Below are 16,801 nucleotides of genomic sequence, written 5' to 3' on the forward strand. Positions count from 1 at the left end.
GAAAATGTCATCAGACTGTTGAGTGGGTAAAGTGCAGCATTTTATAAACATACAACCCTCAAGGCTCCTAGGGAAAGACTGTTACTTTGGGATCTTGGATAATCTGAAAGAGATGATGTACTAAGATCTGACACAATAACCCAAATGATGAATTATTCCAGGCAATTTTGCCCCATCAAGCTAAATTCAAATATACTAATGGACTGTGCAAAGGACTGTGCACTGCAAAAACCTCAACCCCTGTTCGCTCACTGTTATTTTAAATGTCTTTGTGCCTACAAAGAAATAGTATCTTGCAGAGTACAAGATCCTGCTTTAAACCTAAAGTTCAAAGTCTTATTTAGGAAGAGAGATTTTTTAATGGAAAAATTCTTTTAAATCCTCAGAGATAACATCCTTGGAGGAATACCATCTTTTACGCTCATTTAAAATAGATTTCAGACTTCTTTCCAGTCTGTTCTGAGCAGGCAATACCTTTCTGAGCTGTACATAAAACCTCACTAATGATCTGTAATGAAGTGCTTCTTTTTGCACATCCAGCATTTTTGCTCTAAAGTTCAAGAAAATAGCACAATTTTGCCAGCACTATTCCCCTTTTAGCACACTGGCTTCGCTTTTGAACTATAGCACTAATAGCAAAACCACAAAGTATAATCTTGTATCTCCTCCTCAGGTTGTCAGTATGTCTTACAACCATGGATCCTGAACTCCCGTTCTGTTTTATTCCTCAAATGTTAACCTTTATTAAAGCACATTTTCTAACAGCCACAGAAGAAGGAGATTTTATTTACAGGGTTATATTTACAGGAGATAGTCTCGGTAACTTCTTGTATTTAGATAAGAAAGGGAAACATGGGAGCTCTAGTCTCTTGAGTTTTTCCTAGGTACCTACTAATTGTTAATTATTAGAGACTAACTAAGTCACTGAAGTGAGTCGTTTGGCTGGTGTCTCAAATGCTGTCATTTACTACTACACAAATCAGCCTAGTGATAGAGTGTCTTTAAATTAGGTTACAACCATGCAGTTATTGGACAGGGAGTAATTGATAAAACCATTAGTAACACTTGTAGAGATAACAGCTAGCAAAATCATGCAACCATAATTATTCCTAATGGATACATGCTATAAATTGTGGCAAGAAAAAAAATCTTGCATTATCTTTCAATCAAATTTGACAGTCCTGGTAGATTACTGTAGACTAAATGTTCATGTATGAAAAAAAAATGACCTATCAGAATATCTTTGCTTTTTTTCCCCTTCTCCTTTCCCATCAAATTAGGGGGGGGAGGGGATTGGGGCAGTGGTTTTTTTGGGTTTTTTTTTTTTTTTTTTGTAATTTCTTCCTGCAATGGCTTTCAGGCTAAAGAAAATGTAGTCCTTCTTATTAGTTGCCTTTGCCACAGTGTTTTATATTTTCAGTCAGACACAAGACACATCAAGATTTTTTGTAATGTGACAACATGAAAAGAATTACCAGTTTGAATAAATGATTCCAGGTTGCATTACATTTTTCCAACAGCAAAATGTATTCTTTAATAATACATAAAGTTTTATCTGTATTCTGGTGTTAACATTTGTTTCACTGAACAAAGGCTCCTATTCTCCATGTCCTTCCCCACCCCCTTCCGACTTTTTTCCCATCAAAAAAATCGCTGGTTGTTTCAGTGAATTTTTCCCTCTTCCTCTGTGTGTGACAAAGACCAGAAACTGCCTCTATTGACTAAAAGATCAGATTTATAGATCAGATGTATAGCTTGATTATATCTTTTACCCCTTCCCCATGTGCAAGTTGACACTTCTCAATCATGCACATGAAGGGTTTAAAAGGAAACGGTTGAATCAGCAAAAAAGAAAAAGCTAATTACATATGGAAAACAATCATATAAGAATAACAACTTCTCAGAAGAGAGGTGCATAAACTACTGGAATTCTGCAGCACGCGTAAAAACACTTTGCTCTTGTGGCTATTGTGAACTTCAAAAGTTCACAATAATTTGTACAATAATTCTTTTGTCCCCGGGTACCCCACATACTTTAATTTTCACATTTGTGTGTATATCATCACTCCCTTAAGAGGGAAAGCAACTCAGGAGTGTAGCTTAGTTTGAGAGTATTCAGAGACTTCAGCTCCCGGGTCCGTGCTTCAGCGTCACCCATCTGACGCTTTTTCTTTGAGACTGATGGAAAAAAATCCACATAAGACAAAAACTACGGCAATTAACATACACTAATGCTCTTTTGGCAGCCAAGGGAGAGACGCTGCTGGTGCTGAACTCCCACTGTGCCCAGGAGAGGTGATCATTTGAGAAGAAGGTTTGAATTATGGATCTGGCCACTGATGCTGGTCACGCTGCTGTTTCCCTGCAAGTTATCAGAGGAATCCATGCTTGTGGTGTGTTATTCAGCATCATGTTGCAGGAGGGACTCCATAAAATATATGCAGAATTTTGTTTCCCACTTTGCAGTATGCCTAAAAGCCAAAAAAGAGAAAGCTCTGAAAAAACAGTTAGGCAGTGTTTTTTCCATGCTGGCCATACTTTCCCCAACTTGTAAAAACACGTACTGTGCATCCTGCACTGAGCCCATCCACTTCCACCTTGTCCCACCTCCTCAATCCTTGTGGGTAGTTTTTCTCCTCCATCATGTTCCTACACTCCAGGGCACAAAAGTGCAACACTCGCAGAGCATCACACATCACAAATGGTACATTTACCATCTACTACTTTGTAGAAATGGAGGAACCTCTGAGGTTAACCTTCCGCATTTCTTACTGTGAGAAAACTACTCTGGTTCATTTTTTTTTTTCCCCTGGAAAAGCACAGACATAAAAAGCGGTTAAGCCTAAAACCCACATCTTCCCGCAATGCAAGGAATTGTGGGCACCAGGGAATTTTAGTTTTCCTTCCCTTTTACTTTGACACTCGCAGTCTACCTATCACTTCTGCATTACGCAGACTTAGATTAGCTTAGCAATATTTCTTGGCAAGTCCTGAAGTCACACTAAAATGAGTCATCAACATCTTAACAGCATGCCAAAATGATTCCGTTGCTTCTACAAACAAGCACCCCAACTTCTTATTGATTTGCTGCACGCAGATTTAATGAAGATAAGTCAGCATTTACTCAGCAAGGATAGCAAAAAGGAGCAAAACATTTGGCCATTTTAAAAATCTCCGGTGTTGCCCCTGCGTGCGAGCAGGGAAAAATTATTTTCCCAATCCTGAAAGAGGATTTAGTAATTGTCTTAGTCTGCTGCAGGTAGGGCAGAAGCAAGGCTTCTGGCTTTGCTTTCCAGCGTGGGTGCTGCTCTGCTACAGTCAGGTGGTGACATGCTGTAGTCTTGCAAAAACCTATTGTGCCCAAGTCCCTGTCTTGACAATGTAAATGGATTAGTTTTATGACTGAAGCAAGGACATCCCCTTATGTATTATATGCATCAAATTTCAAGCAGGTAAATGCTATCCTCATCTTCAATAACCACATCCACTTGATTTTTCTTTCTGAATGATTTGTTGAATGTGCATACAGACCCATACATAAAATGCTGCTTATTACAATACAAAATTGGAATCCAGCCTAGACTTATGTGCATTTTTATGATACCACCCCAAACTATAAAAATTCCATTCAGAAATCAGGTTAAACATACAAAAATGTTTCAGTAAAAATCACAACTGAGCTTTCAATACTGCTTTTAATGGGTTGTTAAATGCTTATAAACCAGCTTTGAGTATTACAAATTAACTCAGTGAAAATTGGTTCAGGTGAAACCCTTTGGTTTTCTCATTGTCCTCTAAATTAAAAATTAACCACCCTGGCACATACACTATACTAGAGCTGTACGAGCTTTTAATATATCCAGACTCATACAAACCTCATACTTCCCTCGAGAAAGTTGAGTTTCTAAAGATTTAATTCAAGTTCCAAGGTCAAACTGAATAGATCTGAATTTCTCCTTAAAATGGGAGTTTCATTCCAATGAGGACTCGACTTCAATTTACTGCTTCTTCCTAAGTTGTGACAATATGGCACATAACATCACATGCAGATAGCAAATCAAATGCACTGACAGCACAATGCCAAAAAGGGTGCCCAAGAGCACACTGTGAAGGCTAGTTGTAAGATGGGATTCCGTTTATTTTAAACCCAGTTTTAAAAGACTTTTCCAAATCGCACGGTTGCAACTTTTAAACAAATCCAATACATTTCTTGTGTCTTGCAGTGTGTCACAAGAGAAATGAGAAACAAAATCTCTCACCCATTTTGCAGGCAACAGAACTATATGACTACAATATTTTCCTTTTCGAACATTTTATCTCTTTTCTAAAATTCATTTTCATGTAAATACGGCTGTCTCCGTATTTAGTTTAAACGATGAAGAAAATAACCACACATTTTAGAAGACAGATTCTGACCTCCATTCAGTCTGCTTTACTGAGCAGCTCCGGATTGAGAAATGGAGTATTTTGCTTTTACGTAGAGAAATTGTGGTGACGGAGCTGCATGACTGGCTCTGTGCTGTGCCTTCCCCAGCTTATGGAGTGAGCAGGATGCTGTGAAAGGAAGGCTACCAGACTCGGTTACCAACCAACCCGAGTCTGCCAGGAACAAGTTACTGATATTCAGGAATCCTTTAAATTGGGAAGCAGGTTCACCATGGGTGAGTGAAGGTCCCTGAGCCTTTTTGCCCAGTCTCAGACTCTCTTCCACTCATGCCATGACTGCACCTCAGGATTAAGCATACGTTCCTCCATTGTGCAGTGCAATGCCCTGCAACGGGTCTTCTACTAGGTCTCAGCAAGCTGGTACATCTATGAAGCACGGCAAAACTCTGCAAAGAAACCAGCTGAGCTCCAGGAAACAGTCAAAGTCATTAGCAAGGCATTCCGTCTAATGAACTTTGTGTCTCAGCTGATGAGGTTGCCATGCTGCCAGCTCTGGAGCTGCTTTGCCCAGAGCCAGCTCAGGTATCTCTGCAAGGTGCTGTGCTTCATAACAACTCCTATTGGAGAAATTAGTTGTGCTTTTTGTAGAGAATTAAGTAAGGATAATTGTTCTGTTTAACAGGTGAGAAAATGAGGAGTCGGCTGTAACTAAATTAGATCCTCCTTTCATTGAAGTCAGTGGTAAAGCGTCCATGATTTGCTGTGTCCCATCTCATCACCATCAATTGCCAAAGTCACAGAAGGTCTGGGGCCAACCTGATGCAAAATTCCTACCTCCCAGCACTTTGTCACCCTCCCTCATCTTTCTATCCCAGAAATTCCTTTCCATTAACTCTTCCTTAGGTACAAGACCCTGCCAAAGAGTGCTTCCCTGAGATCTGTGAGGCACCAACACCCTGGATGTTTGCTTGCATCAATGTAGTAGGAAGCCATAAGCAAGCACTGTAGAAGCTCCAGACAATGGAGGTTTCATGTTCTAGTCCTTAGACAGTCTCCAAGGACATGTACACGCTTCAGGTATGATTATTAGTTTTTTCCGTAGGGCTTCCAGGAAGAAAAAGGCACAAGCATCTGAGGCACGTGCTCACGATTACAGCACACCAAAGACAGACAACCTCACTTGAGTTACCTGCTATTTGATATTTTCTCCACAGCCAAGTTTGCTGTCCTTGGATAATTTCCATGCTCTTTCTGAATCTTTCCTACACTATGGAAATTAAGCAGTCCTCTGCTGGTTGGATATTGAAATGGAAATAACACTCTGTAATAAGCCCTCTAATTTATTACAGCATTTTTACAAATTATGTTCTGCATAAACTATTTGCTATAAAATCTGAAAATGTGCCTATAGCAATACTTTACTGGGGGACTTGTATCTGAATTGGAAATAGCATGGGAAGAATGTGAAGGTGCGTAACTACTAGTCTAAGAACCACAAATTAAAAATCGGTAGGTTTCTATAAAAATAAAGCACATTAAGAAAAGCAATTCCAAATATAGAGGATAAATAGTAATGAATAACATTAAAGTTAAATTTAAAAAATTTTGCTCCATCCACTAAATGGGTATTTACATGATTATAGGAACTAATGTTATTAAAAAAAAAAGCCAAACTCTGGTCTCAGAAATATAAAGCACATTTAAAGGCAAATAAACTATAACTAATGCAGCTGACTTTGACAAGAACCTTTAAAAATTGATTCCAAAGACATGCTACCTAGGACAGTTAGCCAGGGCAGCAGAATATATGTTTAAGAAAGTTAGAGACAACATTCAAGCTGCACAATGTTACCTTCGATATATATTATAGGTGTGATATGGCTGTTCTTGAAAAGGTGGCAAGGTTGAAAGTATAAGTTCTGAGGACAAGCTGAACATCTAAATCTATGAAGTCTAGAAAGAAAAGTCACTTAAGAGGTGATTTAATTGAAGTATTTAAAATTTTAAATGGAACAGATAATGTCAACATGAGCTGCTATTTTCAGACCAGCACAAGAAGGTAGGACAAGAGGAACATAAATGGAAATTAAAGGAGAACAAATTCAGAACAGACATAAGTACTCGTCCCTGATGAGAATAATAAACACGCGAAAAATTGGCGTGGCTAGAGAGGATTTGAGGCAAAAAGGCTGGTGTCATTCTGATGGGATGTGCATTGGCTGTTCTGCAGTCAAATACAGGGATACATTGGTGATTGAAACTACTATGCTTCTCTTATTAACTTTCCATCTCATTAAAATTAAATCCAACTTAAAAATAGCCCTAGAGTTCAAAAGTTTTTCATTGCTCTTATTTATGTCAAGTTAATTTTAAGGGTTTAGTCCTGTAAGGTCCCAAGCTCACCCTAAAGCTACAGGCAACCTTCATCCAGAGAGTGGCATGGAAGATAGTATTCTTTTCATTCAGTTCTTCAAATTCTATCTTGGATCTTTGTTAAGGCTTTCCCAGAAAGAACTTTGTAACACGTAGGATCAAGTCAAAGAAAATTATATGTAGAACGGTACAATAAGTAACATGTGATTCTTTAGGACAGAATTTTTTTTCTCCTGAGTGACCATAAAAGTGAATACACACCCTATGCATTTTTTTTAAAAGGAGATATTAGAGAATCCTCAGATTGATAAGAAAAGTTCAGATATCAAGGGAATTTTGTATATATGTATATTCATTGCTGGAAAAAAAATCTGTAAGAAAACCATTAATAGTCTTAATCAGAATAAAATATGTCTAATCACATAAAACATGGCAATAAATCTCATAATAACCAAGGAAAGTATGCATGTACAGTCCTCACTGTGAGATTATATATGAAAATATAAAATATATGGTGATACATTCTATTTATTTATGTGCTACTCTTTACCCAAAAGACTGTTTTTAAATCCATGTTATTAAAATAATGTATTAAAAAGTTAGTAAGAATCTGGGATTTCCACTGAGATGAGCATTGAAAGGCAGAGAGTGACAAACTAAAACTTTTAGACCGAAAATGCAAAGTAACTCAGTACATTTGAGGAGAATTGGAGAAATCAATTCTTCAGAGTCCAAACAAGATAAATGTGAGCAGCTGGATAAATATTAGTACATAAAGATGGACTGGATTAAAGGCAATGTTGCTTTAATTTTGAAAAGGCATGGTCATAAAATGAGAAAAAAAAAACTTACCCACCCCACCCTTATAGGGAAATTAGAGTCATCAGTGTAGAAAAAGCAGAAAAACTCAAAGGACTATGACTCCGAAGAACTGCCCAAACAGATGTTAGCAATCCTCAGCTGTGGCATTTATTGCTAAAGGTGACTTCCCCACCCTGTTATTTTAGTGTAATAAGTTTGGTGTGTTTCTATCAATACATTGGAATGTGAATAATTATTGCAGTGAATACTGTCTTCCTTCCTGCACAGAGATAAGGCAAGCGGGTTTTCTGGAAGCTACACATAAAGCTCACTTTGTGGGGGTCTCAAGTAACAGAAACAGGTTGTAAGAGGTGTAAGCTGCTATTATAAATATCTACCTGTCAAAATTCCCAAATAAGTAGCTCCGGTATAATGATTTGAGACGTGAAAAAGCTGATCCATCTTATAGGACAGATGACTTCACAGAACTCCTGTAAAAAAAGAAATCCCATAGTAACTAAACAGGCATTATACATCAAGGGCAGTCATTATTAATTTTAAATTTGTTTAGGTATGGTAATGTATATTTAGGGCACCAAAACAGCCTTAAGTATGCCTTTTGATGATGCTATACAATAATCAGGAAGTCAAGCTTAATGGAAGCAATTTCATGCTTGTAGTTTCAGATTAAAGTATTTTCTGCGTCCCTCTCTGTCCCCCAAACCCAGGGAGTCTCCTGTGAGAGTCACTGCACGGCAGTGCTAAAGCTGTTTTATTTGCTTCCTTCACGTACGCACCTCAACAACTGGCGATCAACTGTTTAATTCTGCTTATTCATTTCATGGATTTATAATATTTGCACTGAAAATTGGAGTGATGTAAAACGAAATGTCACCTAACTTGCACGTGTGCACACACTCAACTTTATCTCCCTTTTGTAACTGGAGATTGTTCCCCATTGCCCAAAATTAACAAAGACTTCTGGAAGGACGTCAGTCATCTACAGTATCTGCAGGCGAAAGAGCGAGGGTCGAGGCGGTGACACAAGACGGGTAGGAACCCTTACAAACCCTACAGTGCCGCTGTAGCGGTCCAGCTCATTCCCTCCCACCTCAGAATGAGCTACGTCATTTTTTTATTTCACAGCCCGTAGTGGAGCTGTATCACAGTGTAACAGTGCAGTTATAGTTTAGACGAGGCCTCGTATGGCTCATAGTAATTAACAGATTTACTTGTAAATTCTCAATGAATTAATTCAGTACTTAGGGAGTGAGTGCTATAATATTAGGAAAGATATCATGTATTTTTTTCCCTTTTAATTCATAACCAAGAGGTCGAAGTAATAGCTGTAAGGTTTTTTTTTTTTGTCTTTAGCTAAGTCAGTAATTCTAGTTCAAGTAGAGGGTATTAATTAAAAAGACTGAACTTTGTGTTTGCCCTCCCTCACCAACATTTATATTTTCTCCAAATAGCACAAAGCAACTGGTTGATAAGGGAATGTTTCAGTCATTTTCAATTAGCTGTAAAGTATTTTTTTACAGTAGTCTGGTTTCTGGTTAACTGACCAACGGAACAATGATGGCTATTTTATACTGCTGAGGCGGTGCTGACAGGGGGTATAATGAGAGAAACTGTCTCAGATTTTCTTATTAACAAGTGTAGCCGAAGCCTGGTTGGCCCCACTAAATGGGTAATAGCATATTACTCTGTTGGTGGAGGCCTTTAGGAGATTACAGACGAAGTTGGTTAATTAGTGGGATCTGAAGTGTTACTTCTAATGCTGTCCCAGCTCTGCAGTTTTCCTGCAGTTTCTAATTATTTGCCTTTGAATAAGAATACAGGACTAGATTTCCCAACCTGATTATTTCATAAAATCTGAATGGATAATCAAGCACTACTTATTTCAATCAAAATACAGTCAAATTGAACTTAACCACAGATGTATGAATATGGCAGATTTGGTATTGATATTGATTTTCCAGTAAATCATCTTAAGTTCAAATGATCAAAAATCAAGACAGGTCAACATCAAAGAAACAGGAATATTGGCATGAAAGCAAGCTCTCTTGATTGGTACAAATTAAAAGATCATTTATTAGTGATTATGCTGTATAATACTGCCAGTGCCAAATGAATGCAATTAAGATGAAATGGGCCCCTGCAGCTACAGGGGTTAATAAAGACTGAATTCCTAATGATTTTTCCATTAATTATGAAGATGTCCACAAAACAGCTTTAACAAAGCTGTGACCACCTCAGACAAATCTTTGTAATCTGTATAAAATGCCTCCCTTAATTGACACGTTGTTGGGATAATGTAAAGATTTAACAGCTCCGAAATCATTACATGCCAAATAAGGGTACTCTACGAAGAATGCAAAACTTGGGGTGTGGAAGAAGTGCAATGGCTTTAAATGCTTTGAACGGCTCGAAAAATTCCACGTCGTTTCAAGTCTGAAACTACATACTTCCTTATTAGAAACACTGCTGCACTTTTCCTGAAATCAAGAAGCCGTTCAATGCCCGGAGTGCGTGTGCTTTTCAGAGGTTAGGGAGGCAAGGAGTATGAAATGGGAGAAAAAACTGAAAGACTGGACAAAGCACTGTCTTCCTGACACTGCCACGGGACTGGAGCAGCTGCCTCTACAGACATTTCTCTTTTGAGTATGAATTTGGCCCTAAAACACGGGGATAATGAAGGAAAAATGCCTTAAAAAAAGCCTTGGAAAGCTTCTTGCTTGGACATGCTGTTTCCCAGGGCTGTCATTCTCGGGTCTCCAAGCCCTGGTGTGCGGCTGGCTGGGTATTTCCAGAGCAAAAGAAGAGTCTGACTTTTCTGTGGGCAGGGTAAAGCCAGATGGTGCCTTTCTCTCCTTTTTTTTTTGTTGCTTATCAAAGTAGATCCTTCTCTGATTGCTGCTGGAGCAAACTTGCCAGTCTTTTGGCTGTTTCTTGCTTATTCATGGGATTTTCTCAGTTTTTTTAACTGATTCTTTTTCATCAGTATCATCGTTGCCTCTCATCTGACAGTTAACAAGATAAAAACCCCTAAAGATATAAAAATGTGGAGATTGCTTGGATGCTCGATTAGGCACCTGTTGCCTTTCAGCATTAAGTTGATTTCCCTGCTAATTATATATGTTTTCCATACCCTCCATCTCTTGGTTTTCTGTTTTCAAGATGACATCAGTTTTCATGTGGATTTCAAAGCAATTGGAACTGCATGAAGGTTTTTCTGCCAGGCCACCTTTAGATATTCCTTTAGACATACAGAAATTTAAGTCACCAAAAAGCTGGCTGGTTTGCAGACATCATCCAACTGGATGCTGTACATCAAAGGGGAAGACACGGTCGTGTCTGCTCCAAACAAAAATAAATCCTGTCATTGCAGCGTGCAAGATCACGTTGTGGAAGCAATCACCTGAAACAGGATATTGGGAAGGTGTAATCAGCCCAGGGAATCTAGAAGGAAGAATTCATTGGAAAAAGCTAGGTGGGTCAGTAAGTATAGGGATAAAATAAAAACTTTCAAAACTCTTTGCACTGTTGCCTAATTCCGAAGTTAGGCCAACTATTTCATGTGTGGCCAAATAACAAGAGAGCAGAGAAAGAAGATACAGAATTGTTAATTAATTAAGATGTAGTCCGGATTAAAAATAATCCAGGTAGGGCCACAAAATTAAACAAAATTTTGGTTTCAATAAGAACAACATCAGCTATAGAGGAATCAGCTAGGAGGAAATGCAAAATGGTTAATAGGAATAAGGGTTCCACATCAGGAAACAAAATTTAATGTACTTTGTGATAGAGGTATTCACTTTAAATTTTTAAATGCGCACAAAAGTGAAATTGCTATAGTACTAACTTTGAGGTTAGCTAACTGTGTTGTTAAAGCTGTTGCTTCAATTTCCTTGGTGGGAGAGAAATTACAAATACGCAGACAATTTTTAAAGGTCTCAGGGGACACTTGAGAATACAGACTGTCTGACTCCAAGCCAGTAAATTGCTTCAAGTCATAGCAAAGAGGAGACTTAGTGTGGATAAATATGAAGAAAAGTCAATACTGATTTTTTAGTTGGAAGTCAATGCTACTAGAGTTCTTCAAAGACATCAGCAGATATATGGATTAGTCTGGATATATCAATATAATTAATATGGACTTCAAAAAATTTTTGATAAATCACATTTTGGGATATCTTGCCACCTGGAGGTTCCTCTTTCTCTCCACTGACTATTGAGGGAACTTAGACACTTGCTTGGGTTTGTACAGCTGACTTCTACAATCCAATCTAAACCTGAAGTATTTCACAGGTGGAAAAACTCTGGTGCTGCACTGGAAACTAGATAAATCCAAACCGTTGCATAGTGTATGTGGTAACACAACTTCTTATTTGGCCGGTGGCAAGCTTCTGAACATTGCAAAGCAGAGTGAACCTAGATTTACCTCATGGATTTTTTTAAAGCCACGAACGTCCAGCTTCTCCAGGAAATCAGGTGTTTGTGACTTTGGTGGACAGTGAAGGTTTTTAATAAGGTATCTTTTTACAAATGCAGATTGCACAGGAGAAGCAATTTCTTTGCGCCACAAGAAAATCCTACCTGCACTCTAGAGACCTTACTCAGTTCTGAATAATCTCCCAGCACTCTGAAACAGGTTACTGTTCAGATGTAAATCCAATCCAAAGCAGATTTGAAAAAGAACTTCTGGAAAATAAGGAATGCCAGAAAATTTTTCAGTGTATAGAAAGATCAGTACTAGAGCCCTACATCTTCACTCTTCATTTGAAATATTTTGACCACCTCCGATTAAAATACATGAACATTAAAAGTCATATAAAGACATATGAATTGCTACAGATGATACCTCTAAATCCTGCATCTGTAAAAAAGTTGGAGCAAATTCAAACTATATGTTTTGCCCGTTGCCCCACAAGGCCTCTCTAGTTGAAAACTTTTAGGGAGAAACAGTCTGAGGATGTTCAAGAAGGAATAGGAGCAGTTTGAACAGCAGGGTGAACCTTAGGAAATGTTTAATGAAGAAAGAAGCCACGGACTTTATCGACAGGAGTGTTAGAGACTGAGAATCTGGATATGGGAAAGCTGACCTGCAGCTGTTTGTAGTTTCTGCTGTGACTCGGGGCCCGGGTACAGAAGACAGAATGGCTGACCACTTTCGTTCTGTACCAGTTTGCCCACTTGCTGTTGGCTCACCAGTGTACCGCTGGGCTTGTTGTTGTGTCACTAAGATGTGCTCCTTCTGCCTACTTGCACATCCTTGTTCCCTAAATCTTCCTGACCTGTACGCACCCACCTGCCTTATCCCAGTCACTGTTTTATAGTGTGGAACAGCTCACTGTTCTTTGCTCAAAGAGTTTTTCCTCTAGCCTTCGGCTTAGTCCAATTTTCTCCCGCTTTGTTTTGGTGATCTCATGGTTTTGCTGTTTTCAGAACTGTATTTCCTCACAGTTCCTGGTGCCAGAGCAGCTTTTTGAGTTCTCTGAATTCTCTCTAGCTCAAGTGTCATAGCTCACCTAAATCCTTAATGTTCACTAATTGGACTAATGATCACTAATTATATGTACTATGCAAGTACATTGGAATTTCCTTGACACGAGTTGGGGTGATATATTTGGAAAAAACAAACTGTGTTTTGCATGTGTAAAAGTTACAAGCGAATATCTAATTGGTGTCACCCTACAGGGTATTCTTACAAGAGCTAGTACTAAACAAAAACCAAACAATTCTGATATAAATAATCTATTTAAGTGTGAAATTGGATTTTCAACATAAAGATCAAATTCATTGACTTCAGAGATGTTACATGAGGGATAAATTGGCCTTTTAGTCATTTTATTGCATCTGCAAACTCACATCTCATGCCCTATCTTTGTCTGATCTATCAAATACTTATTCATACAGCAAATAACTTATTTTGCTCTTTAGCAAAAAGGCACCAAACACAAATGATATCTGCTAGACCAATAAATACAAAAAGGCTACCAAATGTACTTGAATAAATCCCCATAATCTTACTTCTTAGGTTTTCATCCATACAGGATATGTTAGGAAGAATATTATAGAGGAACTGAGTCTGATTTTGATCTCTGTGGTATAAATCAGGAGTAGGTCTTTGGTACTCAATAAAATTATACTGTTAAATCAGAATAAGCGTTCACTTTTCTTTTTTAAAATATTTCAGCACTGTTGGGTTAACAAACACCTAAGTAGAAAAATATTCAGATCTCATTCATTCTTTTTCCTGCATAATTAAAAAATAGACTTTTTCCTGCACTAATTTAATTATTGGTTACTGTAGTCACTGAATTTTAGAACACACTGGGGGACAGTTTTGCAAAGATGTTAGGTGAATCACTAGTGAGAAAAGAATTTGGGGAAAGAACAAGCCTGTTGTTAAACAGAGAGACATTATTTTTGTGTGTAATTGTACTTGTGTATTAATTTCAGGAATATTTATTTATTTGTAAATTTTTACAAATTGCACAAATTTAACACGCAATTGATACAGGGTTAAAATTTGCAGTGATTTTCATCTTCTTGTTGGTTTGTCAGCATTTTGCTAAGGTTTATAAAATGGTTGTGAGTTATGCAAGGAAATATTATTTGTTGATGATACAAATAAAGAGACTGAAGGAGAGAATTATGGCCTGACATTGAACGTGCATGCTCATAGTTATACAGGTTTCAGTCATACAAATCAAAAATAGGTGTGAGTACGTAGCATTTCACTGAAAATGCAGCTGTAAACCATGCTGTAAACTATCACAGGGTGTTAGAGTTGTGAAAGTGAGGATCTGCAGCCGAATAAAGAATCAAGTTTCTGCAGAAGCTCAGTGGCTGCTTTTAGGTTCTACCTAGTCCAAATACTGTGACTATATATTTTCATATACATTCAATCCATATATATTATTTAGTAATCAGTTCTGCTTTATCTAGTTCCAGCTGATCAATATTCTGTGAAACAGCAGCTTCTGCATGGGGAAACAACCAGCCCTAATTGCCTTAGAAAGAGTATCTTACAGGTTCACTCCACCACATCTTCCTTTCCTAAATAAACTTAAGAATTAAGAATCAATGTCAGCGTAATAAAGACTTACAGATGCTTTGAAACATCGTAATAACTGAGCTAAAAGGGGATTTCACATAGCACCTGCAGTGCCTGGTGTCATTATGTAGACCTTCTAATACCCTCATAAACACATAAAATACTGTCAGATGTTGGTGTTATTTCTGACTGTGCTACAACTTGAGGCATCCCCAGCCCAGATTTGCTAGCTGTCTCCTGTCTGAGACCTTACAAAAAATATGGTTGAATTAATGTTCATTGCTTCTTTGCCTTCTGGGTTTTGGAGATGTCACAAATGAATCTTTTGACTCTCCTGTTGCTCGTGACCCATTGTTGCCATTCTGGATGTGCTTAGAGCAGTAATTTAAATTATAAAAGCTTTTGATTTGCATATTTATTTATATATCTGATAAAGTCTCTGACATCAACTTACAGCATAGACTTTCCTGTGTTACGTTTTCAGTTGAAAAAAATTTGCACAGGTGACAACCCCTGGTTCTGTTGCTAACACTTCATAATTTCCTAGTGCTCAGCATGCCTTATAGTGTGATCATCCAGCCTTCTTCTAACAATGTGTTTCTGTATCTTTAATATGCTAGACTAAGGGTATGAGAGTAAAATCTACCTGTCTATTTACATACTTCCATGCAAACTGCTTAAATACATGTCTGTGAAGATATAGCTAATTGTCATACTTTCTAGGTTAGGTAAATCACATTTAGCAAGACAGAGCTGCTACAGCACCTGCTTAGTAGATGTATCTTCCAGTCAGGATATCTGAGTAAAGAGGGAACAAATACATACCACCAAGCAACTTGTTACCATTTTCATAACAAAAAATTTATCCAACAGCAATAGAAAATAGAAATCTGGGTCATAGGATCGATCAGATTTATCCTGTATTTTGCTGAGCATTTCCATTTCCTGGAAGACTATCCCAATTCTCTCTCATCTATTTGATTTCCTTGCTTTTTCAAAAAGAATACGTTTGTAGAAATCTGTGCCCTTGGTTTGGTGAAGTGAATGCTAATTAACCTGATTAGAGAGACAGAGACAGGTATGTAGAGCAGGAACCATAGTTCAGGATTCCCCGCCTTTTAAAAATCTCACTTAGACCACTGTTTTCCATTACAGATCCCTTTGTTTATTATGATTTACCTCTGTATGACCTTAATCTTGCACAGTATGCAGAAAGAAACAAAAGCACACTACCATCTATTGTCGCTAAGAATAGGTACTATGCATAATCTCTATTATGAAGGTTATAAAAGTCAACACTCTCTAGCTCTGGTTCCCTCAAGGGATTTCACACCTTTAAACCAGTAGCACAGTCTAGGTGTGGAGTAGCTATGAAGAGAGTGCAGATCATAATGCAACCCACACCATGGTGAGGAGACTCCTTAGGTCCCTGTTTCCTGATGCCAAGGAGAACAGATGATGACGCTGCACTCTGGGTAAAAGGCAGGAGTTAGCTTTTCCTGCTTTCCTTTTCCTTCTCTTCCTTCTTGTTTTTACCAAGGCCTGTAGTGATATGACAAGGGCTAACGGCTTTAAACTGAAAGAGGGTAGGTTTAGATTAGACGAAAGGAAGAAATTTTTTACTCTGAGGGTGGTGAGACACTGGAACAGGTTGCCCAGAGAAGTTGGGGATGCTTCATCCTTAGAAGTGTTCAAGATCAGGTTGTATGGGGCTTTGAGCAACCTGGTCTAATTAAAGAAGTCCCTGCCCATGGCAAGGGCATTGTACAGGGCATCTGAAAAGCAAATAAATAAAATCTAAAAGACTGAATAAATAAGGAAAATTTACAGCATAATCAGAAAAAGTTTTCTTGGTAGCTTTACATTTTGCCTCATATCTACCAATGTTCATGCCATTTAAAAAGTTGGTTTTTTATTGTAATTATTTTCTTTCCTGTACTTAATATGTGCTCCCAGTTACACTAATTGGACTTCCATGAATAAATTAAGAATATAATACCTTAGTAAAGCTGGATAGTATCTCAAAATGTCCTAAAAAGTAAAAAAACAACATTAAGGTGATCTGTCCTAACACGTTATCTCAGTATTTAATGAGGAAAGAAGTTACAAAAACAAGCAACAAGTGAGAAACAGGTGAGAAAAGGAAAAACTCTCTAGTTGAGATATCCATCAGACTCA

The sequence above is a fragment of the Vanellus vanellus genome (assembly GCF_965231255.1).
Source record: "Vanellus vanellus genome assembly, chromosome: 3".
Taxonomy (NCBI): domain Eukaryota; kingdom Metazoa; phylum Chordata; class Aves; order Charadriiformes; family Charadriidae; genus Vanellus; species Vanellus vanellus.